This window comes from Schistocerca nitens, chromosome 2, assembly GCF_023898315.1.
Source record: "Schistocerca nitens isolate TAMUIC-IGC-003100 chromosome 2, iqSchNite1.1, whole genome shotgun sequence".
Taxonomy (NCBI): domain Eukaryota; kingdom Metazoa; phylum Arthropoda; class Insecta; order Orthoptera; family Acrididae; genus Schistocerca; species Schistocerca nitens.
In genome coordinates this window covers 452,580,176-452,604,566 of record NC_064615.1, presented here as the reverse complement: position 1 = coordinate 452,604,566, position 24,391 = coordinate 452,580,176, and the positions used below count along the sequence as shown (strand labels likewise).

Sequence of the window (24,391 nt, the reverse complement as noted above, 5' to 3'; positions counted from 1 at the left end):
GATCGCTTGTTGGCGTTAGTCGAGCTTTCAGTCAAGCAGTAGTAGCCGCCCGAGACAGACGTAGCAACTGGCAAGTAACCGCTTTTGTGTCATTTACTAGTTCCTAACCTGGAGCGAATTTTATTATAACATCTGTGTGCTTTAATAGTTTAGTTTCTTGAGTTTCTGCGTGTAAATTTAATAGCTAATAGCCACAGTTCTCGCGTCTTTGTCTGCGTCGGAAACTAAACCGATTTTGTGACATATTACAAGATCCTAATCAGGGACGAATTATTTAGTTTCACCTGAGTGCTTCGGTAGTTAGGTTTTTGAATTTCTGCGCATTATTAGACACAGTTCCTGCGCTTTCGTCATGGTCTACAGTAGAGTTGCGCAGCACGTTCAAAAATGGTTCATATGGCTCTGAGCACTATGGGACTTAACTGCTGAGGTCATCAGTCCCCTAGAACTGCGTAGCGGTCACGCGGTTCCAGACTGTAGCGCCTAGAACCGCACGGGCGCTCCGGCCGGCGCGCAGCACGTGCCGATAGTCCCTTTATCTGCATAGTTTAGTTTTCCACGGTCTTTAGTATGGACAGGGACTGCGACTGTTGTGTACGGATGCGAGCCGAGTTGATGACACTTCGCTCCCAGCTTCAGGCTGTGATGGCTTCGGTTACCCTGCTTGTGGCTGCAGTGTATGGGAACAACTGTTGTGGGCCAGCCGTGGGGATCCAACGGGCGTCCAGCACGTCAGAGTCCTCCGATCGGTCCTCACCAGTGGCCAACACAGTTACTGCTTGCAATGAGGTTGACGCTTCACCTGTGGTCGAGCGGGAGGTTGCCCCGAGGCGAAGCAATGGCGAAAGACTTTCTAGGCGGCCGCCTCCCCGGTTTGTCTGACAAACAGGTTCCAGATGCTGTCTGTGGCTGACACTGTCGCTGAGCCAGATGCTGTCGCCTGTCCTGTTTCAGAGGAAACCACTCAGCCTGCAAGATCCGGTCAATCGCAGAGGGTGGGATTATTGGTAGTTGGGAGCTCCAGCGTTAGGCGCGTTATGGGGCCCCTTACCAGATAGGACTGACGGAGTACATCGATAAGATTCAAAGAAGACCAGCACGTTTTGTATTATCGCAAAGTATGGGGGAGAATGTCACAGAAATGATATAGGATTTGGGGCTGGACATCATTAAAAGAACCAAATAAATAGGAACTGCAGAGAGCCTAAGGCAAAATGGCTCCATTAACAATGTGAAGAAATCGAAAAAAAAATAAGTTTCGGAAGGACAGATTCAGCATGTAGAAAAGTCGAAACGACTTTCGGTGAAATTAAAAGCAACATCAGTAAGATAAAGAGCACAGTGGTAATTCCACTCTTAAATGCAGAGGAAATCGTGGATTGGTGGGAAGAGTAAATTGAAGGGCTCTATGAGGGCGAAGACTTGTCTGATGGCGTGACAGAAGAAGAAACAGTCGTCGATAGAGAAGAGATGCACTGGAAGACCAAGAACGAAGTGCTCGGATTAAAAAGGGTGTGAGGCTGGGATGTAGCCTTTCACCCCTACTGTTCAATCTTTACATCGAAGAACCAGTTGCGAATATAAAGAAAAACTCGGGAGTGAAATTAAAAATCAGCGAGAAAAGGAAATCAGTGATAAGATTAACTGTTTTCAGCGAAAGTGAAAAAGAATTACAACACCTGTTGAACGAATATGACAGTCTAATGAGTACAGAATATGAACTGGGAGTGAACCGAAGACGAAAGTAACGAGGAGTCGCAGAAATGAGACTAGCGACAAACTTCAAAATTGGTTAAGACAGATTAAGTAAATGACTTCTGCTGTCTTGGAAGCAAAATAACGCATGAATGTAGAAACAAGAATGACATTAAAAGCAGACTAGCACAGGCAAAGAGAACGTTCCTGGCCAAAGGAGCCTATTATTATCAAGCATCTGAGGAACCTGCTCAAAAATGCTCCAATCGGAGCACAAAAAAGGCGAATATTTAAAAGACTGACTGAAAATTGGGGTGTCAGCAGCCTCATTTTACATTCATCAGGTCCTTTAAGAATTTTCCCAGAAATTTTAAAGTGCAACTCCTCTCACTCCCACAAGCTCCTTTAACTGTAACTCGTTCAGATCCACAGTCCATTGCTGTAAGTTGCTCATACCCATCCACTCTCACTTACCCATTCTCACTCATTCGTTCAGCCTAGCTCTGCGTGTTCCTTTCTCGTGTCTCAGTCACAATCTCCTCCGTTCTGTCCTACTTCTACAGTCTCCTCTCACTGTCATTGTCTACCTCTTGCCCTCTCTTGCTGCTAATATCTCATTCATTTTTTCCTACTTTTGCTCTGTCTTCTCGCTATCACTCTCTCTCTCTCTTCCTCGTTGTCATTGTCATAGACTATCTCTCATTATCAGTGGCTCTCATCCACTTTCAGTTTCTCCTTCTCTTTACTCCTCTCCCACTGATAACGTCCACTTCACTCTTTTCGTAACGCTGTTTGCTCACTCTACTATATTTCACTGTGACTGCGTCCCTCTCTTTCTCTCACACTGCCACTGTCTCCTTCGCTCTGCCTATATCACAGTCACTGTGGCCACTGTCTCTTCCTCTCTCAGCATAAAAATCAGCGAATACGTTCGAATGCCAATATTTTTGCGAAAATTTTTAAAAGTTCTTGGGAAAGTAGAATGATGCAGTTCGTACCCCACTTTTCTATCCGAGTTTTTTAGTAAAGAAGAGCATATTCGTCTGTTTTGGGCTCCGCTAGGAGCATTTTTCCGCTGGTCCCCTTCTTTTCCTTGCCACAGCAGGGCACGCCACTCACATAAAAAGAACTTTATAGGCCAGGACAATGACAGTTTACTTCCGTGAAATTGAAATAATGCAAAACTAATGTTGAACCTCATACCGGATTTTACGTGCACAAAAATTTTTCATGTGCTACTACAACGTGGAGTTCTCAGAATCCTTCTCAAGATAACGGAGAGACTTTAATCATATTTCTCAGTGCTATGTCACGTTATAAACTACGTTTTCGCCCCAGACCGCATTTTAGGAGCGTATTTAACTTCAACATGTGGGGTAATATTGAACCTCTGGATCTCGAAATTTGATAATGCTATTTAGAAAATTTTTAAGGTTGTTAGAGACCAAAATCTCAGGAGTATATCGTAAGCCATTTGCTGTGCATAGCCGTCTTGGAATCCATGACTTGAGTTCAATCCGCTGCTGACTGGGAAGAAATGGTGAAAAACGCTTTTGGGGGGGGGGGGTTTCTCGGGAACCGCCCAAGAATTTTCTCATATGCATCAGTCACTCGTTCATTAATTCACGGATATACCCGTCAGTTTAATTCAAACACGTGTTTGTGACGGGTATAGCCGCCGTCAGTCGATCTATTTAATTTTTACATGCATTTTTGGGTGTACAAGTAAGGTAACTTCGAACCTCTGTATCTGGGAGAGGGATAAAGTTATCAAGAAAATTTTCAGTGTTGTTAGAAATCGGGACCTGGGGAATATATTTTAAAGTTTCTGTCATTTACTAGGCATTGCCATGTTGCAATCCTCGGCTGAGTTTTGGTTCGCTGGTGACGGTGGAAATATATTAAAAACATTTTTGAAGGTTTTCCGAAGAACTTCCCATGAACTAATTCTACCTCCATAAGTCTCCCCAGGTCCAACTGAGATGACGATAATGATGATGATGATGATCGCAAGGAGTTGATGGCTGGGAGTCCCTCCCTGGGGAAGTTCGGCCGCCGAGATGCAAGTCTTTTCAGTTGGCGCCACATTGGGCGACTTGTGTGACGATGACGATGAAATTATAATGAGGGCAACAGAACACGGAGTCCTCAAGCGGACAAAATCTCTGACCCGGCCGGGAATCAACACTGGTCACGCTGCATGGCAGCCAGACGTGCTGACCACTCATCTAAGCGGATCAGGCCAAGCTTAGATAGACCAAATCAAATGCAAGTTTCATTTTTTGCACTATCGGTCGGAGGATGGCATTCACTTATCGTCACACAAGTCACCCAATGTGGCGCCAACTGAAAAGACTTGCATCTCGGCGGCCGAACTTCCCCAGGGAGGGACTCCCAGCCATCAACTCCTGGTCCAGATTGCTGTACACATCGGTACCTCTAATACCCAGTAGCACGTCCTCTAGCACTGATGCGTGCCCTCTTCGTCGTGGCATACTAACCACAAGTTCATCAAGGCACTGTTGGTCCAGATTGTCCCACTCCTCAACGGCGATTCGGCGTAGATCCCTCAGAGTGGTTGGTCGGTCACGTCATCCATAAACAGCTCTTTCCAATATATCCCAGGCATGTTCGATAGGGTTCATTTCTGGAGAACAAGCTGGCCACTCTTGTCGAGCGATGTCGTTATCCTGAAGGAAGTCATTCACAAGATGTGCACGATGGGGGCGCGAACTGTCGTCCATGAAGACGAATGCCTCGCCAATACGCTGTCGATATGGTTGCACTATCGGTCGGAGGATGGCATTCACTTATCGTACAGCCGTTACGGCGCCTTCCGTGAACACCAGCGGTGTACGTCGGCCCCACATAATGCCACCCCAAAACAGCAGGGAACCTCCAGCTTGCTGCACTATCTGGACAGTGTGTCTAAGGCGTTCAGCCTGACCGGGTTGCCTCCAAACACGTCTCCGACGATTGTCTGATTGAAGGCACGTGCGACACTCATCGGTGAAGGGAACGTGATGCCAATCCTGAGCGGTCCATTCGGCATGTTGTTAGGCCCATCTGTACCGCGCTGCATGGTGTCGTGGTTGCAAAGATGGTCCTCGCCATGAAAGTCGTGAGTGAAGTTGCACATCATGCAGCCAATTGCACACAGTTTGAGTCGTAACTCGACGTCCGTGGTTCCACTAAAAGCATTATTCAACAGGGTGGCGTTGCTGTCAGGGTTCCTCCGAGCCATAAACAGTAGATAGCGGTCTTCCACTGCAGTAGTGACCCTAGGGCGACCTGAGCGAGGCATGTCATCGACTGTTCCTGTCTCTCTATATCTCCTCCATGTCCGAACAACATCCATTTGGTTCACTCCGAGACGCCTGGACGCTTCCCTTGTTGAGAGGCCTTCCTGGCACAAAGTAACAATGCGAACGCGATCGAACCGCGCCGTATACCTCCGTACTGGTGGAATGACTAGAACTGATCGGCTTTCGGACCCCCTCCGTGTAATGGACGCTGCTCATGCGTGGCTGTTTACATCTTTGGGTGGGTTTAGTGACATCTCTGATCAGTCAAAGGGGCTGTGTCTGAGTACAATATCCACAGTCAATGTATATCTTCAGGAGTTCTGGGAACCGGGGTGATGCAAAAAATTGTTTGATGCGCATATTAAGTGACGAAATTTCTTCAGCAGTCTGCTTATGTCTTGGTGAGATAAATATGAGAAAAAGCTATACGCCTAGCTGGAACTCTGCTGACATTCAGCAAGGCAGGCACTACGTAATAATCCAATCTGATATTATTTCATGTCAGCCTCGGTTCCATAAAGTTACATCCGCAGTCTAAAGCTCAATTACTTCAGTCCTCCCTCCCATCTCTTCCGAATGAACTGTACCACTTGAATTTTGGACGTGTGTGACAAAGTATATTTTGGTGTTGATAATCACATTAGTCTGTGTGCAAAAGTATGACTAACTTCCGTGTGATATGCTTTTAATGCTAGCATTTCCCACAACGACACGCACTCTCTCAAAATCTGGCAGGAAACCCAAATAGATTCTTTCTGATTGTAAGTAAAGCACACCAGTGGCAAGACGCAATCATTACCTTCACTGTGCAACGACAATGGTAATGTCACAGTGCCACTAAAGCAGAGTTACTAAACACGATTTTCCGAAATTCTTCGCAAAAGAAGACGAAGTGAATATTTTAGAATTCGAATCAAGAACAACTGCCAAGATGAGTATCTTAGAAGTAGATATTGTCGGTTCAGCGAAGCACCTTAAAACACTTAATAAACGCAGCTGCTCCGGTCCAGAGAGAACACCAGCCTGGTTCCTCTCAAAGTATGCTAATACAATAGCTCCGTACTCAGGAATAATATACAACCACTCGCTAGTAGAAAGATCCGTACCCAAAGACTGGAAAGTTTCACAAGTCACACCATTACCCAAGAAAGGAAATAAGAGTGATCCACTGAATTACAGACCCATATAACTAACTTCGATTTGCATTAGAAAGTTGGAACATATACTGTGCTCGAAAATTGTGATCACTCCGGAAAAAAAAGCGATTCATTAACAAATAGCCAACACGAATTGAGAAAATGTCGTTCTTGTGAAACACATCTAGCTCCCTATTCTTACGAAGTAATGAGTGCTGTCGACAACAGACGTCAAACTAATTCAATATTTATAGATTTCCATAAGACTTTTAGAACCGTTCCTTGCAAGCCACTTCATATCAAATTACGTACCTATGGAGTATCGTCTCAGTTGTGTGACTGGATTCGTGATTTCCTGTCAGAAAGGTCACAGTCGGTAGTAACTGACGGAAAGTCATCGAGTAAAACAGAAGTAACATATGACATTCCCCAAGGAAATGTTGTACTCCCTCTTATGTTCCTGATCTACATAAACTATTAACCAGACAATCTGGGCAGCCCTCTTTGGTTGTTTGCAGATGATGTTTTCATATACCACCTTGTAAAGACATCATATGATCAAAAAGAATTGCAAAATAATTTAGACAAGACATCTTTATAGTCCAAAAAGTGGCTATTGACTCTAAATAATGAAGAGTGTGAAATCATCCACATGAGTAAAGGGAATCCGTTAAGCTTCGGTTACACGATAAATTGCACAAACCTAAAGGCTGTAAACTCAACTATGTACTCAAGGATTACAGTTACGAATAACTTAAGTTGGAACGATCACATAGACAATGTTGTGGGGAAGACAGATCAAAGTCTGTGTATTGTTGGCGGGACAATAGTGCCTACACTAAGTTTGTCTGTCGTCTTCTGAAGAACTGCTGTGCAGTATGGGATCCTTGCTAGAATGGGTTAAAGAAGGACGTCGAAAAAGTTCAGCGGAGGGCAACTCGTTTTATATTATCGCCAAATAGGGGAGAAAGTGTCACGGATATGTTATGCGAATGGGGGTGACAGCCATTAAAACAACGGCGTTTTTCGTTGCCGCAGGCTTCTCATTAAAATTCGATCATCAACTTCTTCCTCAGAGTGTGAAAATATTTTGTTGCCACCCACCTACATATGGAGAAGTAATAATAATAATAATAATAATAATAATAAGAGAAATCACAGCTCGCTCGGAAAGGTTTAAGTGTTCGTTTATCCCGCGCGCTGTTCGGGAGTGGAACGAAAAGAAGTAGCACGATGTTGGTTCGGTGAACCCGTCATTTAATTGTGAGTTACAGAGTAATCATGTAGATGTAGGCGTTTCCCTTCATCGGTTTTACCCATCTTCAAGTGGCGCATCATGATCGTACTGCCGTGCGGTCTTAGGGCGTCTTGTCACGGACCGCGCGGAGGTTCGAGTCCTCCCTCGGGCATAGGTGTGTGTGTGTCGTCCTTAGAATAAGTTAAAGTTAGATTAAGTAGTGTGTAAGCTTAGGGACCGGTGACCTCAGCAGTTTGGCTCCATAAGATCTTACCACAAATTTTTAAATGATCGTACTTCGACGCCGATGCTTACGGTTGTGAATGTCATAAAGATCTACACAGGAAACTGTTATTTACTAATGATTTATATGTTATATCTTCTTGGTTCTAATTTTACAGATGTTAATAGTGATTGAAGTTCTTGTATGGCACACTGACTGAGTTTAATTCCTTCGTTTTGTACAAGTTTCGATCCGAATAACCAGTAGTTCCGAGAATATTTTATAATACATGTGAACAGCATTTTTACACGTTATACTGACGCTTATACTGACAAAAACACAAGTGTAAATGAGAACAAATGCACTTACAAAAAGACAAATGTACATAAAAACGAATGTATATACGCAAAAGTCTTCTAGAGATACGAAAACGAGACCGAAACAATAAAGATAAATTATCATCTTTGTCGCATTGTTTTATATTTAACAAAATCGTACCTCATAGCATTACATTTCGCTGTTTGTAATCGAGTTCAAAATTTCTGACGCTGTAGAGTTTGTATGGGTAGTTGTTTAAGCTATGGACAACGATGGTGTGCGTCCTCAACTGACGATGTTAAGAACCTGGCCGTTGAAGTGCATAAATCTTTACTGATAAACGAACAGGCCTTCTCACTCTCACGCGCACTGATTAGTGACCCCTCTATGGGGTTCCTCCTTCCTTGCATTACGGTCGTTCCTGGTGGTACAAAGCATTGTAGGTCATCAGCTGCTTCATCACGTCTCACATGCAACACGAGATTATGTTTCCTACGAGCCAGAGGTGGTAAATGGACCTTGAAATGAAGAAGACTTCACCAGCAAAATTTAAGCGAGATAAAAGAAGCTTTAATCTGACAACAGCTAACCGTAAAACAGCTGACTATCTCTGTTATTAGTACAGTGTCTGCCTATTTCAGGCGTTAAAGACTTTTGCCAAGCTACGCCTGAGATAAGCCTTTCTCAGAGACGACCTCCGCAAGCAAACGATAAGACCGACTGCAAACTAACAGTGCGGTAGCAACAACGCAGGAAATTACAGACGAAATAGCACGCTCACATAACAGAACAATACATATACACAAAACACGTAACCTTAACAAGTTCTCTAACAATGTTAAAAATATTTGTAGAATGTATAGGTTCTATGATCCGAATTTCGTCCTGATTTTGTGTAAAAAACAATTGCTGAACCTTGTTCAGCTTTCTTTTCACCTTTTCTCTTTGGCCTCCTGTGTCTTAACAGGTAGCATAAGGCGCTCTCGTATTTTTCTCTGTGTTAGACTAATAATATTTACTTGAAAGATACAAAATAGTATCATCACTCCTTGTCGTAACGTTGATTTTTCAATGTTTTTGCAGTCTCTCTTAACGATGAGCGTCGAAGATGCTATCGATCGGCCGCCATTGCTACAGCCTTGAATGCACTTCGCATGGCCAATAAAAGAACCTGCATTTACTCTAAATTCATGTTACGAAGTCCGATACCCTTTAAAGAAGTACTGCAATGCAAAGCGAAAGCTGACACTGAATTCTGATCTTTAGTCTCACGGTCGTGCATCACCATGTTAGCAATGATTTCCGTCTCAGATCCAGTTATTAAGATAATTCAGCTTTCTCTTCGTGCTAGCAATCAAACACACCAAATTTTAATGTTCAGTTCAAGGGAAGGAGCAATTCTACTCATCAATGAAGTTTCCTACTAAGAGAGATGTAAAACAAATGGATTACGTTCCATTTTTCTCTGTATACAAAAATAGGGAGATTACCGTCTCGTCACATATGCGCTTCAACAGTTGGATCACTTTCAGTAGCAAAGCTTACGTCTGTAAGGTATTTAACAGAAGAAGAAAATCTTTGCTCCTGGAATTACGTAAATAACAAGATAAGTACAACCCAGGAATGAACGAAGAAGTTAGTGCATAACACCGCGTACTGCATGTTTCAAACTCAGTAAACGATTACGGCGAGAGAGAATACAGGGCGCCTCGCGCGTTCATTAGGAATTACAATCGTCGTTTAGTTTGTCCACTAACAATATATGTCGGTCTGGGTGGTCGTACTAAACAAGTAAACAGGCCAAACCGAGTAAGCACCTGTTGGGTTTTAATATACTGTATATATAATTCGTCTATGTTACCACTTCAGTTTTTTTTCTTTTTTTTTTACCTTTTGGGGGAAGTAATACACCTTGTCATCATAGATGCAGGTGATATATTGCCCTAAACAGAAAACGACAAAGCAAGAGAATAGCCTTCCCGAAAATGTATGGTCACCACAAACGGTAAGCGGTACTAGCTATGTGCGTGGAATGGAAGCAGTGAGATTTACTGAGTTTGGCCACACACTCAGAAAAGGTAACAGGTAGAAATTATTTCGATGTAATTTAATATATGAGACGACACAAGCTGCAGTAATCTCATCCTCTGGTCGACGAGGCACGCGCAACCGCAGATTGTCAACGAACAGCGCCTTCCCCATGAAAGGTCATGTACTGTACTTGGAACGCCGTGGTGGCTTAGCCCAAGCCTAAGAAAATTCTTATCTACGTCAACGTTTACAGCTATACTCTGCAAACTGAAGGGCTTTGGTGAACGTACTTCCCAGACACGACTCATTAGGACTTCTTAGATTTCCATTCGCGTATGCAGTGCGGAAAGAATAAGTGCTTAAATGACTGTGAGTGCTGTAATATTATTCTGATCCTATCTCTGCAGACCCTGCGGGTGTCATTCGTGTACACTGTTCAGTCACAGTAACGTGGAAACCTGTCAAAAGCCTGAGTAACCTATCTAAAAGAGAAAGTCGTTAACGAATTACAAATGGCTCAAATGGCTCTGAGCACTGTGGGACTTAACATCTGAGGTCATGAGTCTCCCAGAACTTAGAACCACTTAAACCTAACTAACCGAAGAACACCACACACATCCATGCCCGAGGCAGGATTTGAACCTGCGACCGTAGAGGTCTCACGGTTCCAGACTGAAGCACCTAGAACCGCTCGGCCACATCGGTCGTCAACGAATTACAGAATTCTCATGAAATGGCTAAGTTTTTCATCCATACTTTAAGGAACTCTTAGTAGTGAGTGAAGGGACGAAAGGAAATATTTTCCAGAATTTTCGACATAAGCTAAAGACTGTAGCATTGGAAGAAGAGAAAGATGAAGCCATTCCCTCTGCCGTAAATGAGTTCCGAAGCTGGCGTTCATCAGCCTCTAAACGCAAAGATAAACTTGAGAAATAATTGAACATGAGCACCCCAGCAGATAACGCTAACAACGTTTTGTCGGGAGGAAAGGCCACTGCCTGTGCCTTCACAAGGGTCTTTAAAGTGACGAAAGAAATCCTCTGCATTCCCATTAGTAGCGCTGCAAACGAAAGAAATTTTAGCAGGACAGGCTGAATTGTATACGAGAAGGGCTTCCGTATCGATCCGGAACGTGTCAGTAACATTTAGTTAATTCATAACAATATCTACATCTACATCTACATGACTACTCTGCAATTCACATTTAAGTGCTTGGCAGAGGGTTCATCGAACCACAATCCTACTATCTCTCTACCATTCCACTCCCGAAGATCGCGCGGGAAAAACGAACACCTAAACCTTTCTGTTTGAGCTCTGATTTCTCTTATTTTATTTTGATGATCATTCCTACCTATGTAGGTTGGGCTCAACAAAATATTTTCGCATTCGGAAGAGAAAGTTGTTGACCGAAATTTCGTAAATAGATCTCGCCGCGACGAAAAACGTCTTTGCTTTAATGACTTCCAACACGACTCGCGTATCATATCTGCCACACTCTCTCCCCTATTACGTGATAATACAAAACAAGCTGCCCTTTTTTGCACCCGTTCGACGTCCTCCTTCAATCCCACCTGGTAAGGATCCCACACCACGCAGCAATATTCTAACAGAGGACGAACGAGTGTAGTGTAAGCTGTCTCTTTAGTGGACTTGTTGCATCTTCTAAGTGTCCTGCCAATAAAACGCAACCTTTGGCTCGCCTTCCCCGCAATATTATCTATGTGGTCTTTCCAACTGAAGTTGTTCGTAATTTTAACACCCAGGTACTTAGTTGAATTGACAGCCTTGAGAATTGTACTATTTATCGAGTAATCGAATTCCAACGGATTTCTTTTGGAACACATGTAGATCACCTCACACTTTTCGTTATTTAGCGTCAACTGCCACCTGCCATACCATACAGCAATCTTTTCTAAATCGCTTTGCAACTGATACTGGTCTTCGGATGACCTTACTAGACGGTAAATTACAGCATCATCTGCGAACAACCTAAGAGAACTGCTCAGATTGTCACCCAGGTCATTTATATAGATTAGGAACAGCAGAGGTCCCAGGACGCTTCCCTGGGGAACACCAGATATCACTTCAGTTTTAATCGATGATTTGTCGTCTATTACTACGAACTGCCACCTTCCTGACAGGAAATCCAGTCGCACAACTGAGACGATACCCCATAGGCCCGCAGCTTGATTAGAAGTCGCTTGTGAGGAACGGTGTCAAAAGCTTTCCGGAAATCTAGAAATACGGAATCAACTTGAGATCCCCTGTCGATAGCGGCCATTACTTCGTGCGAATAAAGAGCTAGCTGCGTTGCACAAGAACGATGTTTTCTGAAACCATGCTGATTACGTATCAATAGATCGTTCCCTTCGAGGTGATTCATAATGTTTGAATACAGTATATGCTCCAAAACCCTACTGCAAACCGACGTCAATGATATAGGTCTGTAGTTCGATGGATTACTCCTACTACCCTTCTTAAACACTGGTACGACCTGCGCAATTTTCCAATCTGTAGGTACAGATCTATCGGTGAGCGAGCGGTTGTATATGATTGCTACGTAGGTAGCTATTGTATCAGAGTAATCTGAAAGGAACCTAATCGGTATACAATCTGGACCTGAAGACTTGCCCGTATCAAGCGATTTGAGTTGCTTCGCAACCCCTAAGGTATCTACTTCTAAGAAACTCATGCTAACAGCTGTTCGTGTTTCAAATTCTGGAATATTCCATTCGTCTTCAGGGACAAGGTTATTTTTTTAAGAAGACAATCATATCATCCGAGATGGAACGCAAATACTCTATGTAAACAGCCACCATTTGTATAATATAAATGTAAAATACACCTTTGTATTCAGAAGTCTCTGTCATCAATAGATTTATGCGTTCTAGACACACAAATGTCATGTTTTGTCTTACGATATCTTCACCCTTTACTTCATTAACAGGTCCCATTTGATCATTCATTGCTGTGGCACTTTAAATCTTATTTTCAGTTAAGTACAAAGAATGTTATTTCCCATAAAACAGCTGTGAAATGACTTTATAAATTAAGTTTGATTATAGCAGAGAGAAGTTTACTTCTTTGCACGTACTCGACGAACACATCGTGTGACCTGCTTCTACGCTGTCTCTAGACAAGATAGCACGAAAATGCTAAGATGAAACTATTATGAAGATGAAATAAAGAATTCATCAAACGTGTGCCGGCCGGAGTGGCTGAACGGTTCTAGGCGCTATAGTCTGGAACCGCACGACCGCTACGGTCGCAGGTTCGAATCCTACCTCGGGCATGGATGTGTGTGACGTCCTGAGGTTAGTTAGGTTTAAGTAGTTCTAAGTTCTAGGGGACTGATGACCTCAGAAGTTAAGAACCATAGTGCTCAGAGCCATTTGAACCAATCATCAAATGTGTACACATCATGCGTACAGTTTTCATCGCAAGCTTTTGATTACCACTCTTGCTCGATTTCCCTTCCACTACGAGTAGTACAGAGCAGTCTCGCGCGTGACCGTCTGTGCTCGAGCCACAAGGTACTCGCTGCCTCACTCCCGAGCAGCTGCCATTCTCAGGAGCAACGAGCGAGCTTGGTGCGTGCCTTGACCGTGGGACCGTGCGTGCTGTCCTCATTTGTGTACGTTCAGTCTCCCCCTACAGACCCGTGTGACACGTGTACCACACGCTCGAACAATATTCTGGAATGGGTAACACAAGTGTTGTGAAAGCAATCTCCTTTGTGAACTGATGCGTTTTCCCACCATCCTCGCCGAGGTATGTCTCCTCCTTTAGATAATACTGCTCTTATGCAATCATTCCACTTCATATTCCTACAAACTGTAGCATCCAGGTAGCTGTATGACTTGACTGATTCCAACTGTGAATTTCGTTTTGTGAAGTGAAGGCAGATTTGCATTTCTGAAAATTTATTGCAATTTGCCAGTCTTTACACTACTTCCAAGAACTTTCAAGACGTGACTGAATATTAGTGCAGCAGTTTCCAGAAAGTACCTCGTTACAGATAACGGCACCGTCCGCAATTACTCTGAGATTGCTGTTAATATTGTCAGTCACGACATTAACATACAACATGAACAGCACCGAGCCCAGTACACTTCCCTAATGCACGCCTCAAGTTACTTCTACATGTATTCCATATCGATCATGCTTTTGTTAATAAGCGTACATATGATATAAAGCCAAATGCTTATGAAAATCAGTGAGATGTTTTTTTACCTTGTATTGATGCTTGGGACGGGGGGGGGGAGGGGGGGGTGAAACGCTATATTGTCTATGAGAGATTGCACAAGGTTCATTTATATTTTTCTGCGTCTTTAATTTATTTTGTTTCACATAAATTTATGCCGTGTCTAGATGAGTGGAACATCGTTTCTCTCTCTCTCTCTCTCTCTCTCTCTATCTATCTATCTATCTATCTTCTTCCTGCAGCAGTATCGAACACCGTTACAACAGCCAGCTATCAGCAAAACTCGATGCACAGCGAGCTGCTATCCTAACCGCAGTAGCTAAAAGAAACTGCAGGAGGCCTTCGCGCCGGCCTTTATCTGCGGTTTCCCACGCAGAAGAAATAGCGCCCTCTTGCAAAATCTGTGTATATTTTGACTAAACCTGCAACTGTACGAGACAAGTGCAAAAAAAAGTAAATATGGCTGCATACAGAAACTGAACTAACTAAGGAGATTTAAGTAACAGCTGAAAAGAAAAACGCGAGTGTCTTTCACATCACGTTAGAAAGTGAACAAGGATAGGCAGCAGGTTGGAAGTCCCAATACAGGGCAGTCAAAATCTAAAACAGTCCAGAATGAGATTTTCACTCTGCAGCGGAGTGTGCGCTGATATGAAACTTCCTGCCAGATTAAAACTGTGTGCCGGACCGAGACTCGAACTCGGGACTTTTGCCTTTCAGGAGACAGGTTCGCAGGAGAGCTTCTGTAAAGTTTGGAAGGTAGGAGACGAAGTACTGGCAGAAGTAAAGCTGTGAGACCGGGCGTGAGTCGTGCTTCGGTAGCTCAGATGGTGGAGCACTTGCCCGCGAAAGGCAAAGGTCCCGACTTCGAGTCTCGGTCCGGCACACAGTTTTAATCTGCCAGGAAGTTTCATCTAAAACTGTTATTTTTCTTTGATTTTATCCTACTTTTCCGGTCCGCTGAGGTGTTGACGAGAAGTCAGCGTGGCATGACGGTAGACGGGTGTGGGAAACTGTCTAAAAACTACATTTAGTATCACTCATGCTCCCCAAGAACGGATGATAATTTATCACTTTTATTCATCCTCCACTTTGCTGTCAGCGCCCTTCTCGTACGGATAAACGTGCAGTATCAATTACTAAGGAAACAGAACAAACCCATGGAATTAGAAATGAAAGTACTAAATTTTAAAATATGTGCTTCCTGTATTTTCAAAACTTTTGAGAAGGTTGCTTTTAATAAAATATTGAACCACTAATCTGACAGTAAACTTAACAACTGCTGTCTGTTGCTTCTGTGGCTGAACTGTGGTTTTGGTTTCTGTATATCATAAAATTCTATTTGCATCAATGATATCTTAACTGCAGAAAGCAGAGGGTCATATTAACATACGACACCACCGAAAAAATACGAAGTTCGGAGTGGTGATATATTAAACACAGTGTCCCTCGAAAATCAATACTTGGTCCATAAATGACGTTTATGCATGCTATGCTTAAGATACTGGATTATTTTTCAAAGCTGTAATGTCTGTTGTTGATACAGCTATTCTGATAAAGATCTCAGAAACATCCACGCCAGACACAGCAACAAAAGTAATGTAACAGACTTAAAACGGGTTGACAGCGAGAACTTTAATTCTTAATCATACCATGCCGTTCCAGGAAAATAAAAATCACTTACAGGAACAACAAACAGATGAAGAAAAACTTAATAAACGCTCTCCTTGTGTGAAATTGCTATGATCCAGATGGGTAACAAGCGTAGTGGGCTAGTGGGCACTGGCACGTAAATGAGTTATCCAGAAGCTCAGTTCTAACTGCCTTACACTTTGGAATCTCTCTCCCTGTGTTGCTCTGCAGGTGGAATTTGTTAGAATAGTTTCCATATTTTATCTCATTACTGTGCCATGGCATAATATTCCGTGCCAATACAGCTAAAGTCAAACAATTATCGGGCGGTAGTAATTAAAGTGCAGCTACTCTCAGATGTCTAGTGTGGTCCGCTGCAATTATCGTATGGCAGCGAAACTTGGTAAATATCCTAACGCGTTAATGGGCAACCAATAACGCTGTAAACAAATTAGTTCCAATTTTGGCCACCAGGTACAAATCTGGGGTTGTGAATGTAAGAGACGTATATAAATGTTTCCACATGTAATGGATTAGGAAGGGGTCATTTGAAGAAAAGATCAAGTAAGTGAGAAAGACACATTGTTAATTTTATTATTAACCACCGCCTACACAGTTTGTTCAATATGAGCGCAGGAGACGTCGACGAGACTGTGTAGAGCGCCAGATTTGCACCTGGTGGCCAAAAGTGGATGTAATTTTTTTCCAGCGTAGATCTGTTCCGGATTAACGCATCAGTATACGTTCCAAGTTTCGCTGCCTTACGATAAGTACAGCCCACAATGGATCTCTGTGGGTAGCTGCACTTCATTTATAACCACCCATTATTTACTGTAAAGAGGTGAACAGTTAATACATTAACTCATTACTAATGGTATTTCTGATTTATATTTATTAGGATGAATATGAAACCGACAACTCCAGCGCATAAACAATTTATGGTCTTGTTTGTAAATTTCTAGCATAACGGCCAGATTGTTATGCTCGGCGCTTAGGAACTAACACCTCGAAAACGGCGAAGCTGATCGGCTGTTAGTTTGCTACTGCCGTGACAACTTATGGGAAGTGGGTGAAAGACTGAAATTACAATGAAATCTAGACCACTAGCTGCCTACAGGCTTGATAAACATCAACGGGGACAGTTCAAAATGTGTGCCCGACCGGGAATCGAACCCGGGATCTCCTGCTTACATGGCAGACGCTCTATCCGACTGAGCCATCGAGGACACAGATGACAGTGCGACTGCAGGGACTTGTCTCTGGCACGCTCCCCCTGAGACCCACATTTCCAACTTACTCTCCACACACTACATTTGTAGTGCCCCTGCTTCTATAGTCTGACACGCTATCGGACACCAGTCACGAGCCCACAATTTACGAGAATTGCGTGAACTGTGATTAGCTACCAGGTGCCACACATTTCCCAAAACCCACCAAGGACTCGCAAAATCCGTGCTAAGCAAAATAGCTGTAGCATTGCGCTCCAGACGTGGACCAACACGCAGCTGGTTATAACGTTTTGGCTTATCAGTGTGCATACAAGCTCGTCTAGCAAAGTATTAGTCATCTCTCAAAAGATTTTGGTCCTAATGGCATTAGCGCAGTAAGATGGGTAGGCCAGCAGGCCTCAGAAAATAATATAAACAAGCTATCTTGTTTGGACGAGCCCATTACCACACCATTAAGAAAGCTTCCAGATTTGCTCGTGTATCGACGGCGAGTGTCCGATGTGTCTGCAAGGAAAAGTATATCACTCGCACAAAACGTAACACGCCAATTGAACAGTGGCAATAGAAAGATTACAACCGGAAGGGACCCCCCCCCCTCTCTCTCTCTCTCTCTCTCTCTCTCTCTCTCTCTCTCTCTCTCTCTCTCTCTCCCCCCCCCCCCATTTTTTCCCTCCCCGCCTTCCGCCATTCGCCGCAATGTCCTGCCTAGTCTGTGTCGCCCCACGACGCAGACGTTTTGTACTTCAGAAAGAAAACAACGAGGAATTCACTTTACACCATTTGGGGGAAAAGACGGTAGACGTCTGGATGGTCGGACGGGAGATGAAATCCCGCTCGTTCGAATGTGAGGTCAATTGTCTTAACCACTGCGCCACCTCGTTCGTTTGATGAATCTACTACGAGTTATATCTAGACCTACGTTGTCTACTGTTAGGACACACATGGGGAAACTTCGTCTGTTAAATACAAATGGTTCAAATGGCTCTGAGCACTATGGGACTTAACATCAGTGGTGTCAGTCCCATAGAACTTAGAACTACTTAAACCTAACTAACCTAAGGACATCACACACATCCATGCCCGAGGCAGGATTCGAACCTGCGACCGTAGCAGTCGCGCTGTTAAATACAGTAGCGGGAGAAAAGCTCTTCTTTTCTCATAGAGATACGGACCAATTAAATACTGTGTTATGTATAACAACGAGACTACTGCCAGAAAAGTGACTTTCGATTTTCACGTATGTAAGCGACACAACGTCAACGAAAACAGGGAGCTACGAACTGTATAAACAAAACACCCGTGTCAGCTCCTACTGCCAAAGCTCCTGTAAACTACGTGAAAGCAAAAACACGTTTCAGTGGTGCCAGAAGCACAAAAACGTGGACTGCTGACTAGTGGGAACAAGCAATGCCGTGTGCCGAGACTACTTTTTCATTGTCCTCAACCGCAAGCTGTGTTTACGTGCGGGTTAACAGAAGGCACGCGCACAAACCAGACTATTCTTTCTGTCGGCGTTTTCCGTATATTCCTTTCCCCAATGATTCCGCGGAGAACCTTATAATTCATTACCTTATTAGTTATCCTAATTCTCAACATTCGTCTGTAGCAGCACATCAAAATGCATCTATTCTCTTCTGTTCCGGTTTCCCAAAGACCATGTTTCACTACAGCTACCATGCTATGTTGTGCTCGGAACATACATTCTCAGAAATTTCTTCCTCAAATTAAGGCCTATGTTTGATACTAGTACACTTCTCTTGGCGGAATGCCATTTTTGTTAGTGCTAGTTTCCTTTTTAAATCCTCCTTGTTCCGTCCATCATGGATTACTTTGCTGCCTATGTAGCAGAATTCCTCAACTTCATGTAATTCGTGATCACCAATTATTTTATATTAAGTTTTCCGCTGGTTTCATTTTGCTACTTCTCAGTACTTTCGCTTTTCTTCTATTTATTCTTAGTCCCTATTCTGTTCATTCCATCCAACGGAGCCTATAATTCTTCGAAATTTCCACTGAAGATAGCAATGTCATCAGCGAATTTTATTGATATCCTTTCACCTTCAATTCTAATCCCACTCTTTAACCTTTCTTTTATTTCCGTAATTACTTTTTCGATGAACAGTAGGGGTGTCTTTCAAACTTTTTAATCAGAGCACTTCGTTCTTGGTCTCATGGTCTTATTTTTCCTTTTTGGCTCTTGTACATACTAAATGGTTCAAATGGATCTGAGCACTATGGGACTTAACATCTATGGTCATCAGTCCCCTAGAACTTAGAACTACTTAAACCTAACTAACCTAAGGACATCACACAACACCCAGTCATCACGAGGCAGAGAAAATCCCTGACCCCGCCGGGAATCTAACCCGGGAACCCGGGCGCGGGAAGCAAGAACGCTACCGCACGACCACGAGCTGCGGACTCTTGTACATACTGTATATTACCAGTCTTTCCTATAGCTTACCCCTATCTATCAGACTTTTGACTATCTGGACTGGCCTGCGCAGAATCCCGATCTGCACAATGGAACATCTTTGGGATGGGTTAAAACATCGAAGACGCTGCGGACCCCAGCATCCAGAGTCATTAACGTCTCTTGTTTCGGCGCTTGAGGAAAAATGAGCTGCCATTCCTACAGAGACCTTGAGATGTCTCATTGAAAGTGCCCAGAACAGAGTTCAAACAGCTATAAAGGCGAGCAGCGGACACACTCCACACTAATACCTACTGATTGGATACTCCCATGCAAAAATTTCGCAGCGGTTAAGAATCCCAACTGAATCTGATAAGACTATTATAAAAATATAGAGAACTATCTGAGCATAAAATTAGATTATTACACGGGGAAAAATTGAATTCTTCGATCAAAATAACAGCCACGATACGCTGAGCAATCCAGAACAAACCGCAGGACTCCTACCCCTGAGCACTGAAAATATATCAACTAAGTTCAAAAAAATATTCAAATGAGTGTGAAACCTTATGGGACTTAACTGCTAAGGTCATCAGTCCCCAAGCTTACACACTATTTAACCTAAATTATCCTAAGGACACACACACACACACACACACACACACACACACACACACACACATGCCCGAGGGAGGACTCGAACCTCCGCCGGGATCAGTCGCACAGTCCATGACTCAACTAAGTTCGTTTTTAGCATTGCTTGTATCGTTTACTCACATAAGAGGTAGTGTAAAACACCACAACCACACTGCTGCTACGGTCGCAGGTTCGAATCCTACCTCGGCCATCGATGTGTGTGATGTCTTTAGGTTAGTTAGGTTTAAGTAGTTGTAAGTCTAGGGGACTGATGACCTCAGATGTTAAGTTCCATAGTGCTTAGTGCCATCTGAGCCATTTTTTTAAACACCACAAACTAGACCACTACGCTGGATTTAATTTATATCAACAGTCGGACACTTCCAAGTGGCTCCAACAGAACTACCTGAAGTGTCGGCAGACAAGACGAGCAGAACTAGTAAAGTGGATTTTTTGCAGTCGACCAATAACTATTTTATCCATGTCAATGGCCTTTAAGGCACACGGAGGACTTTTTCCACTGCACCCAGTGTACAAAAAATCAATTTTGTTGACATACCACAAATGTTAACGTTCGATCTTCAGATATTCGTATGTCATAAGCTGCTATCGATTCTACTTTCGTCTGGAATAGCAATGTAGACGATCCATACCTTATTTTTATCCACAACTGAGACTCTTAGTGTATAGTGTTTCATTCTTAAGTTTTAAGATGTATTGTTTCCCATGTTTTTCGATCAGTCTGAAGTTCCACAGAAATTTAACAGTCTTCTCAATTGTGATCGCACCATTTTCTTGCCACTGGCAGCTAATATTTCTGGTATAAGTTCCAATGTATCATTTGTGCCAAAACGTTGCGCATCTGCGTGTAATCTATCTGTTCAACATTTTTTCAACAGTTCATGATGTTGGCAATTATTTCATCAGCTCTTTTGCACTTATGATCTCTAATTGATTTCTTCTTCTTCTTCTTCTTATTATTATTATTATTATTATTATTATTATTATTATTATTATTATTATTTCTTTACTTTCTCAGACGTTAAGTCTGGTTAAGAATGGAGTGACGCGGACCTTTATCAAGCGTCACTTCCTTTTTGCTGTACGGTACATGTTATATTGCATTTAGGAACTTTCGGGTAATTGAACATGTATCAATAATTACGGATTTCTGTAATTGTATATATATGTTTGGATGTAGCTGTATTGCATTGATGTATTGGTGGATATTGTGTGGTATGACTCCTGTAGTTGATAGTATAATTGGTATGATGTCAACTTTATCCTGATGCCACATGTCTTTGACTTCCTCAGCCAGTTGGATGTATTTTTCAATTTTTTCTCCTGTTTTCTTTTGTATATTTGTTGTATTGGGTATGGATATTTCGATTAGTTGTGTTAATTTCTTCTTTTTATTGGTGAGTATGATGTCAGGTTTGTTATGTGGCGTTGTTTTATCTGTTATAATGGTTCTGTTCCAGTATAATTTGTATTCATCATTCTCCAGTACATTTTGTGGTGCATACTTGTATGTAGGAACGTGTTGTTTTATAAGTTTATGTTGTAAGGCAAGCTGTTGATGTATTATTTTTGCGACATTGTCATGTCTTCTGGGGTATTCTGTATTTGCTAGTATTGTACATCCGCTTGTGATGTGATCTACTGTTTCTATTTGTTGTTTACAAAGTCTGCATTTATCTGTTGTGGTATTGGGATCTTTAATAATATGCTTGCTGTAATACCTGGTGTTTATTGTTTGATCCTGTATTGCAATCATGAATCCTTCTGTCTCACTGTATATATTGCCTTTTCTTAGCCATGTGTTGGATGCGTCTTGATCGATGTATGGCTGTGTTAGATGATACGGGTGCTTGCCATGAAGTGTTTTCTTTTTCCAATTTACTTTCTTCGTATTTGTTGATGTTATGTGATCTAAAGGGTTGTAGAAGTGGTTATGAAGTTGCAGTGGTGTAGCCGATGTATTTATATGAGTGATTGCCTTGTGTATTTTGCTAGTTTCTGCTCGTTCTAGAAAGAATTTTCTTAAATTGTCTACCTGTCCATAGTGTAGGTTTTTTATGTCGATAAATCCCCTTCCTCCTTCCTTTCTGCTTAATGTGAATCTTTCAGTTGCTGAATGTATGTGATGTATTCTATATTTGTGGCATTGTGATCGTGTAAGTGTATTGAGTGCTTCTAGGTCTGTGTTACTCCATTTCACTACTCCAAATGAGTAGGTCAATATTGGTATGGCATAAGTATTTATAGCTTTTGTCTTGTTTCTTGCTGTCAATTCTGTTTTCAGTATTTTTGTTAGTCTTTGTCTATATTTTTCTTTTAGTTCTTCTTTAATATTTGTATTATCTATTCCTATTTTTTGTCTGTATCCTAGATATTTATAGACATCTGTTTTTTCCATCGCTTCTATGCAGTCGCTGTGGTTAACCAATATGTAATCTTCTTATTTAGTGTGTTTTCCCTTGACTATGCTATTTTTCTTACATTTGTCTGTTCCAAAAGCCATATTTATATCATTGCTGAATACTTCTGTTATCTTTAGTAATTGGTTGAGTTGTTGATTTGTGCTGCCAGTAGTTTTAGATCATCCATGTACAGCAAATGTGTGATTTTGTGTGGGTATGTTCCAGTAATATTGTATCCATAATTTGTATTATTTAGCATGTTGGACAGTGGGTTCAGAGCAAGGCAGAACCAGAAAGGACTTAATGAGTCACCTTGGTATATTCCACGCTTAATCTGTATTGGCTGTGATGTGATATTATTAGAGTTTGTTTGGATATTAAGTGTGGTTTTCCAGTTTTTCATTACTATGTTTAGGAACTGTATCAATTTAGGATCTACTTTGTATCTTTCCAATATTTGTAGTAACCATGAGTGGGGTACACTATCAAAAGCTTTTTGGTAATCAATGTATGCGTAGTGTAGCGACCTTTGTTTAGTTTTAGCTTGATATGTCACCTCTGCATTGAGAAGAGACATCGGACAGCTAAAACAATTTATAAGAAATGAAATGTCAGAAAAAAACGAAAAAGGTTAGGTAAAAATCTCACAACAAGAAGCGACAGAGCAATTAGACGAAAAGAAGCAGAAATTACAAGCATTAGCCAAACGACTCAGAATATACAAAAAAAGTGAAAATAGAAGGAAACAAAACCAAACATTCAACACAAACCAAAAGAAATTTTACCAGACAACAGATAACACACACATTAAAATAGACAATCCACCAAACATAACAGACATGGAACACTTCTGGAGCAACATATGGTCAAACCCGGTACAACATAACAGGCATGCAGGGTGGATACAAGCAGAAACAGATACGTACAAGATGATACCACAAATGCCTGAAGTGATAATTTTGTCACCCAAGCAATTAATTCTACTCACAATTGGAAAGCCCCTGGAAAAGATAAAATAGCAAATTTCTGGCTAAAGAAATTCACCTCAACACATTCACATCTAACTAAATTATTTAACAGTTACATTGCAGGCCCATACACATTCCCTGATACACTTACACAAGGAATAACTTATCTGAAACCTAAAGATCAAGGAGACACAGCAAACCCAGCTAAATATCGCCCCATAACATGCCTACCAACAATATACAAAATATTAACTTCAGTATTATTATTATTATTTCTTTACTTTCTCAGACGTTAAGTCTGGTTGAGAATGGAAAGTGACGCGGACCTTGATCAAGCGTCACTTCCTATTAACTGTACGGTATGTGTTATATTGCATTTAGGAACTTTCGGGTAATTGAACATGTATCAATAATTACGGATTTCTGTAGTTGTATATATGTGTTTGGATGTAGCTGTATTGCGTTGATGTACTGGTGGATATTGTGTGGTATGAGTCCTGTAGTTGATACTATAATTGGTATGATGTCAACTTTATCCTGATGCCACATGTCTTTGACTTCCTCAGCCAGTTGGATGTATTATTCAATTTTTTCTCCTGTTTTCTTTTGTATATTTGTTGTATTGGGTATGGATATTTCGATTAGTTGTGTTAATTTCTTCTTTTTATTGGTGAGTATGATGTCAGGTTTGTTATGTGGCGTTGTTTTATCTGTTATAATGGTACTGTTCCAGTATAATTTGTATTCATCATTCTCCAGTACATTTTGTGGTGCATACTTGTATGTAGGAACTTCTTGTTTTAAAAGTTTATGTTGTAAGGCAAGCTGTTGATGTATTATTTTTGCGACATTGTCATGTCTTCTGGGGTATTCTGTATTTGCTAGTATTGTACATCCGCTTGTGATGTGATCTACTGTTTCTGTTTGTTGTTTACAAAGTC

General features: G+C 41.9%; 1 protein-coding gene and 1 non-coding gene across 2 annotated transcripts in view; both read right to left on the bottom strand.

Moving 5' to 3' along the window:
- The window catches only part of LOC126235085 (uncharacterized), a 1,179,108-nt gene that overhangs the window by 942,150 nt on the left and 212,567 nt on the right, over window positions 1-24,391 (bottom strand). The window lies entirely within an intron of this gene.
- On the bottom strand, window positions 16,933-17,008 carry Trnat-ugu (transfer RNA threonine (anticodon UGU)). Its single transcript has one exon. It is a non-coding gene; the product is annotated as a tRNA-Thr (tRNA).